This window comes from Canis lupus, chromosome 29 (genome assembly GCF_011100685.1).
Source record: "Canis lupus familiaris isolate Mischka breed German Shepherd chromosome 29, alternate assembly UU_Cfam_GSD_1.0, whole genome shotgun sequence".
Lineage (NCBI taxonomy): Eukaryota > Metazoa > Chordata > Mammalia > Carnivora > Canidae > Canis > Canis lupus.
In genome coordinates this window covers 24,529,303-24,537,115 of record NC_049250.1, presented here as the reverse complement: position 1 = coordinate 24,537,115, position 7,813 = coordinate 24,529,303, and positions in this window count along the sequence as shown.

Here is a 7,813-nt window from a genome sequence, read left to right as displayed (position 1 = left end):
GAAATGACATGGGCTTTGGATTCACAGACTCTATCAGTTTTTAGCTGTGTGACCAGAAGCCATTTTACTTGACTTTCCACACCTGGAATTTTTTTTTTCATATATATACAGACAGGTTTATCATTGAGCACTTACTCTGTTAATATGTGTCAGACACTGTGCCAATAGATTAATTTATTTAATCTTATTTAATTATCTCATTTATTCCTTGGAATAAGTCTTTAGCATACAGATGAGAAAAGAAAGCCTCAGCCAAGTGAACTAAAATGTTTACTGTCAAAGACTCATAAATGTCAGCATCAAGGCTCAAATCCAATCATGCTTTCACTGTTAGGGATATGGAGACAACATCACTAAATTCTCCTCCCCCAGAAGCATAGAGAAGACTCAAATTCAAATTCCATCTCTATTTTACAAAGTTCAGGCACCTATGTTAAAAGTGTACTGTATTGAATTACTTGATAAGTCCTGACAAATACAAATATATTTTTATTGGATTTATTACTTATCTAAAAAGTAAATATGCATAGAATATACATACACATGTACACAAAGACATACATATTATTAAGTGCATATACTTTTATGTATAAAGCTTCTATGTATCAACTATCTCTAAATATATACTGCACACACACAGAGAACATATATTTGTGATATTTATACCTTTCTCTTTTCTAAAACCATAAACTCCTAGAAAGGACCACATTTTCTTCTTTTCATCTCTGGAACATTGTCTGGAAATGAACCGTTCTCAAAGGTATCTGTTGGATTGTTATTTGGAATGAGCCAAGTGCATGAAGTATTTTTCTTACCTTCTAAATAAACCAATAAAATTACTTTTAAGCTTAACATTTACCAAATTTTATTAGTTGGTACACATGTGAAGTGAAGTAGGTACATCTTGATTACAGAAAACTTGTTCACAAAACTTCCCATGGGATTCTATTTGGGCTTCTGTAGTGAGCTGAGTCCTAATACTGTCACGTAGGATTTAAGCCAGTTGATCATTCATATAAAAAAGGTTTTAATTAATGGCTCTGTGCCAACCTAAATCAAGATTTCTGTAGCTTACTATAGAGCTTTTTACCTGTCCAACATATTTAAAGATAGCATTTTTGCACCATTCCAACATAGAAAAAAATAAAGAAAAAAACCCACCTAAAAATCCCATCTATGCTTAAAGATAAGATTTCTCTTAGTCTTTTTCTACGTGTGTATTTGAAATGACTGAAGTGATATTCTACAAATAATGTTTTACCCTGTGTCTGTAGTTATCATATACTTGTTAGGAATATTGGCAAGTTTCACATTTTTGTTTAATGTGTATGTTGGCTTCAGCATGAAGTAATGTTTCAACTTTGCAGTTTTGGGCTAAGTCATGCTCCTCAATGCTTTTGATGAGCATCTTATAAGGAGAGAGCATCTCATAAAGAACAAATTTGAATTGCATGCTAGATTTGAATAAATCCAAAATTCTTTGCTTTCTTTATGTATGTGAAGCAACAGGGATTAAGAGGACATCTGTGAAGCAGCATATTGTGTGCAGGGAATATTCCTATGTATTTGAAGTACTTTGGTGTTTAGCTTTTATTTTGCCCTAACAGTATTTCTTGGCTTATTGTTTTATCTTACCTTGTTTAGGTATACCTTTCTACCATACCATCTATCTAAAATAATAATGAATGTCTTTTTTCTCATGTGAATCCATATGTCATATTACTGTGTAATACTGAAATATAATTTGTAGAGTATTTAGTGAGACTGAACTTGGAAAAACCATTATGCCAGAAAATAGTCTTCCAAAATGGAATGAAATATTTCAAGAAACTTTTTGCAGAAAATCATTATTATGCAATGATTACATGAAGGTAGTCAGTAATTAAATGAAATTATATTTAGTATTATGATTATACAAATGATTTTGTATTATTAGAAACCATGGACTTTCACTTTTCAATTGTTTTTATGGAGTTACATTATCATGAAAGTTTGTTAAGTTTAGATATTTAGCCAAATGATTGTTGGCTCTCAAGAATTGGGATCCAAATATTTAAGTTGATAGAGAGAAAAGCTCTTTTCTCTGAAACTTCCCTTTTTATTTTTTGTCTTTATATTCTGTATTATGTCTGAATCAAATACTTTATTTTGAACATTGCATTTTATATTTCTTTTAAGTTTTTCCTACTTATGATATTTCAGCATTTGTTTTAATTCATTCTTAATTCATTCTTAAAAGATGAGAATAATTTATAAAAAAAGATATTTTACATGAAAATGTCATTTTAAATGGAATTATCTTATTAAAAATTAGAGTATCTAATGTTACTTTGTGTAATTTTGGATGCAGATATACAAAATAATACTGTAAATACATAGTCATTGAAATGAGTATGTGATTACATCTATGATATATTTCTATATTCTAACAAACATCTATTGGTTGGAAATATATAATATTCTTTTTTACTTAAATATTTTATTTATTTATTTATTTCAGAGACAGGAGGGCAGAAAGAGAGAGAGAATCTCAAGTTGACTTCATGCTGAGCGCAAAGCCTGATGCAGGGCTAGGTCTCACAACCCTGAGATCATGACCTGAGCCAAAACCAAGAGTCGGAAGCTTAAGCAACTGTGTCATCCAGGCATCCTGAAAAATATATGATATTCTAACTAAAGTTATTTAGGAGTGTATCACAAACCTTTTTCCTATGTATTTATTATAATTTTCTTAATATTGTTTTTGAATATAAATTTTGTGGAAGTTTTTTTTTCAGAATTTTACTCTTATGATGATAATATGCATTTATACATCCCCTGACTTTTAGATTGTTAGTTTATTAGATTTCTAATCCATATTACCTGACTGTGCATAGTCAGACATTCAGGTATGAGCAATGACTCTAAATTACCTATGATGTACTTTGTTTATATTACTTACTCATAATGCTCTTGGCTGAAAACTGAAGTCAAATTATCTCTAGTTAATTATCAGTATTCTGATTCTGCCGATTTTCAATCTTTTGACCTTATCTCCTCACAGACTTCAAAAATTTACTAATGTCAGAAAAAACAAAATTGAAGTGGAATTCCCAAGATGTTAGTCCGAGGAGAGGTCATTACCACTAAAGGCCAGCTTTTGTTCAGCTTCTTACACTAGGAATTGTGACAATGAACCAGTAACGTTATTTCTCTGGGTTTCAGTTTTCTTATTTGTAAAGGAAAGCAGCCTTGTAAAACTTCTAAAGTCTTTCTAACTCTGAAGCTTTTGAGGGCAGTCATTCTGTCTGTATTTTATAATATTTGCAGTGCCCAGTAGAGTGCTTAGCATATTACAGGTATCCAATCAATTGGCTGATTGGCTATATATCAGACTATATATGCTCAAAGCATGAGATAGATGACCTAAAATCAAGTAGCTTGAGTATGTACTAATCCAGTAGAAGCTGAAGCCAAAAATGATGTTGGAATCATTCTAGAATTCTGCATTAACAATTGTAGAATTACATTGCTTTTCATTACTAACTTTAAAAATCAGATGTGGATTCTATACTTTAGGATCCCAAATCAAGTCACTGTTTGTATTTTGATATTCTTTAATACCAATTTTGCAATTGCCTATAAGAAACCTGAATTCTGACTAGTTTTTTTAAAAACTGAAATTGATGTATTACCTAGAGGCAAAGCAAAACAAAAATATGATTATCTCTTCCTCCCTGCCCCCCCATCTCTCCACTCCAGCTTCATTTTTCTGAAGAACAGCCAAATTTTACACTGCAATTTTCAAACATAGACCTGGCTTCATGAATTTATTCTGGCCGCTTGAAATCAACGATCTCCAATCTCTTCATATTTGCTAGATGTAGCTTAGAAGTTCAATATTTGCATTGACTTCTAAACTGATAATCAAGACCGTGTGTGTGTGTGTGTGTGTGTGTGTGCGCGTGCAACATATTGGAATTATTCAGACATTCAAAAATTTAAAGCACTCTGAGGAAAGACTGCAAACTCTTCTGGAAACATGAACCACTTGAAGCACTTCAGTAATTTTCAATTGCTTTGTGATGTGCAAGCAAAGAACCTTGATCACTTTCACACTGAAGCACTTAAGCTCTCTGATAATTTTACACCCTCATAGACATTTTCCAAACATCATCATTTCCCCAACTGAAGTGGTTTTAAAAATATGTGAAGTGTTTCAATAATTTTAAATTATCTTCTATGCCACAAGCTCACACCCTGATCACCTCCAAATTTAAGAGCTAATAAAATTTGAAGTAGCCCAATTTTTTTAGCTACATATTGTGATTTCAATTGTTTTATAAAAGCTTTCAATTTGGATTGGATAGACTGCACAGTAAGTAGTTCAAGACATATGAAATAAATGTAATTGTACCAAAAGCACATTAAAAATGCAAATGTTAGAAAATGAGCCACCTTTCTGGTCTTAACCTTTGAATAAACTGCATACAAAACATATTTCAATGTTTTGATTTAAAAACATCAACCATAATATTTTTACAAAAAACAATTAAACTCCATAAATCAGTATGTGAAGTAGAAGATTAGACATCAGTTTCAATAATGCTTATTGGGAAATAAAATGATATTTAAGAAATGCATATATATATATATATATATATATATGCCCTATGTAGAAAGTGGCATATAAATACATATGTGTATTTATTAAATATATATATAATGCCCTATGTATTTATTACATATATATATATATATATAAATGCCCTATGTAGAAAATGGCAAGCATAGTTAGACATGCCTATGGTTTCCAAATTGAGAAAACTTTAGATCCTTTGAAACAATATCCAGGAAGAATTCTTTAAACCAAGTAACTTATAACTGCAGAAAACAATAACTGAATTATTTGATACCTTTTTTACTTTAATTCTTAATGTTCTCTTAAATGCTATGCATTAAAAAATATCGATGTTTTGCTTTATTATCTGCAAATAACATTTCCTCCACTCTTGCAGAACTCAGACTTCATTTGATACTTACTCACTGGTTTTGTGTACTTCCCAGGACATTGCTGGGACAATGAAGGCACACAGGAAGAACAGGAAATCGGGGTGTTGGAGAGGAAAGGTAAAATGTGAAGTCCATAGAATCCTTGAAGGTGGCAGTTGTTGACACAAGGATAAACAATGGTAAATAAAAGTCAAGCAGATACATTTGGTTCTCCTCTAGTATAAAAGTTCCATTTATAAATATGGAAATTGAAACTGAAAAGAAATTAAGTGAATTTCCCAGGGAGTCCCATTTTTATGATAAACAAACAAACAAAAGCTGGATTTCTGACTTTGAGACTCCCTCACATATTCTTTCCCATTGTCGTTAACCAATAACTTAGGATGCTATTCCATGAAATAAGTGGACTCCCCCTTTGTTGACGATATGATTAAATGAAAACTCATGGAATTGTAATGCTAGAAGAAATGTCAGGCTTCACCTCACGTGGTTCCATCCTTACATTTTATAGAGGAGAATGTACAGCTTGGAGAGGTGAAGTGACTTACAAGTGGCAGAAGTCTGACAATAATTCAGGTCCCTGACTTATGTTTTGTTTTGATGACTGGTGTTGCAGATGCACCCTGTTCCTTTAGCACAGTTTCTTTGTTGTATGTCACTGTGAATGGGAATAGACAAAACATCCTCAGGCACTTGGCTGTGAAGCATTTTTCTTTTATAAGAAATGTACTTAGAGGCCTTTTTACTTATACTTTAAATTATTTAACCAATTAAATTGGAGTTCATTATAAGAAGATGAAATGTAAAATCATTGCAAAACATTATTTTGAGATAGACATAATTATTTTATAAGTTTTAAAGTTAATGACATTTTGGGAATGATATTAATATATATGAGTTTGATGGTAGAAGGGATTTGGTGATTGTGATGTAGTTTTAGAGTATAGGTGAGGTTTGATGGGGTGAGGTCCAGAGCCTACAACCATGAAAGAATTCTTGAGACATCTTTGGTGCAAAATGATGGTTTTATTAAAGCATCGGGATAGGATCCATGGGCAGGAAGAGCTGCAGCCCCCAGCTTGTGAGGGGTGGCTGATTATATTCCTGGGAGTTGAAGGAGGTAAGGAAAAAAGAGGTTTTCAAAAGAGTTTTTTTTTTTTCAAAAGAATTTTTGTATGCTAAAGAGGACCTACAAGATATTGGAAGCCTTGTCATTATCAAATTAAGGTTGTTTTCCCCTCTAGTAAAGAATTAACATTAAGATATTGGGCCTTTCCTTCTGGAAGTTAGGTTACTGACAAGAATGCTTTTTCTTGTAAATCACTAAGACATTTTGTAAACTGAGAGAGACTCATGTCTATAGGACTATAATCTCTATAAGTTAACTATTTGTTCTTCCTTTTTCTTAGCTTTAAGGCAGCCAGGAGTGCCTGAACAATGTCACACATATCCCACCTAGGAGTGGGGGTGTTTTGCAGGGTGTGAGCCTGTGCTTTGTCCTCAGCTAGCCTTCTGTTCCCCATCCATTAGAGACTTGTAAAAAAAAAGGGGGGGGGGGGATATTGTTTAAAACTAATAATTGGTACTGATTTCATTAGTATGGTAATTATGCTGTTATTGTGACTTCCGTTACCTCTATAATTTAATTTTTAGCCTTTCAAAAAAGTTGCTTGTAGAGTCAAAATGTGATCATCATACAATATAAAGGTGAGAATTACAAAATTTACTTTTCCACTAGATTGACAAAAAAATGAATTAGACTGCCACTGCTTCCTATGGCTATTATCCTTTACAAACCAGTTTCTGTAAATAATGCCCACTGGATCATTACCTATTTAGGAAGTAATTTTAATTATTGAGAATTTTACTCACAAGCCTCCAAAATCCTATTATCTGTAATGTTATTACATAAATGCAATATGAGCCTCTCTTTTGGGGTATAGTAAAGGGCAGAGTTATACAGCAAACAGTATAGTTTATAACAGGGTGGCGGCATGTGAACCTCTGTGCATATAGAGAAGGCTCAGGGGACAGACATATCGTAGTGAGACGCTATTAGAGGAAGTAAAACTCAGTCTCACCAGGCACAGATACCAAGGGACTACTGGGAACCTGAAGAAATATATCCTATAACAGAAGTAATATGTGCTTCTGATGACTGGTGTCATCAGATAAAGAAGTCTAGAAAAGCTGTCTGTTCTGGCTAATAACCACATTGTCTGCAACTCTCTGAGATTCAGCCTGTGAGTCATTCTACTGAGGAGAAAGTACTGGAACTGGTCCATTCCAGAAGTAGAAATAGAACTTCCCGTCTCAGATATATGCTAACATAGTCCCCATTGATTTCTGGATATAGATTTTGGAAGACACTCGGGAGTGTTGTTGGGTCTGCCTTTGCAAGGGTTAAGGCATAAAATAAGAAGATGAATGCAAATTTAAGAATAAAATCTTAATTATAATTAATTTGTTAAAGAGATGTATGTATGCTCATAATTTAATTCAAATCCGATAGACTACAAATATTACACGTGTACCCAAATTTCATCAACCAGGATTCACCATGGTTAATTTAGGGTAAGTAGGTTTTCAAGTCAGCCTTTAATGCCCATATTTAGACAGAAGATGAAAATGATTGAAGATGGCTAAACAGTTGGATAAGTAATAGATACAGTTTATACAAATGACATTTTAAATATATGAACTTAACTGAAGAAAAATAAACTAAACTGATGCTAAAGTTTTTGCTGAAATTCAAATGAGTTGTTGTCCCTGTTAACCACTATAGAGGTGATTTTCAAACGTCTTTATTTCCTTTAAGATT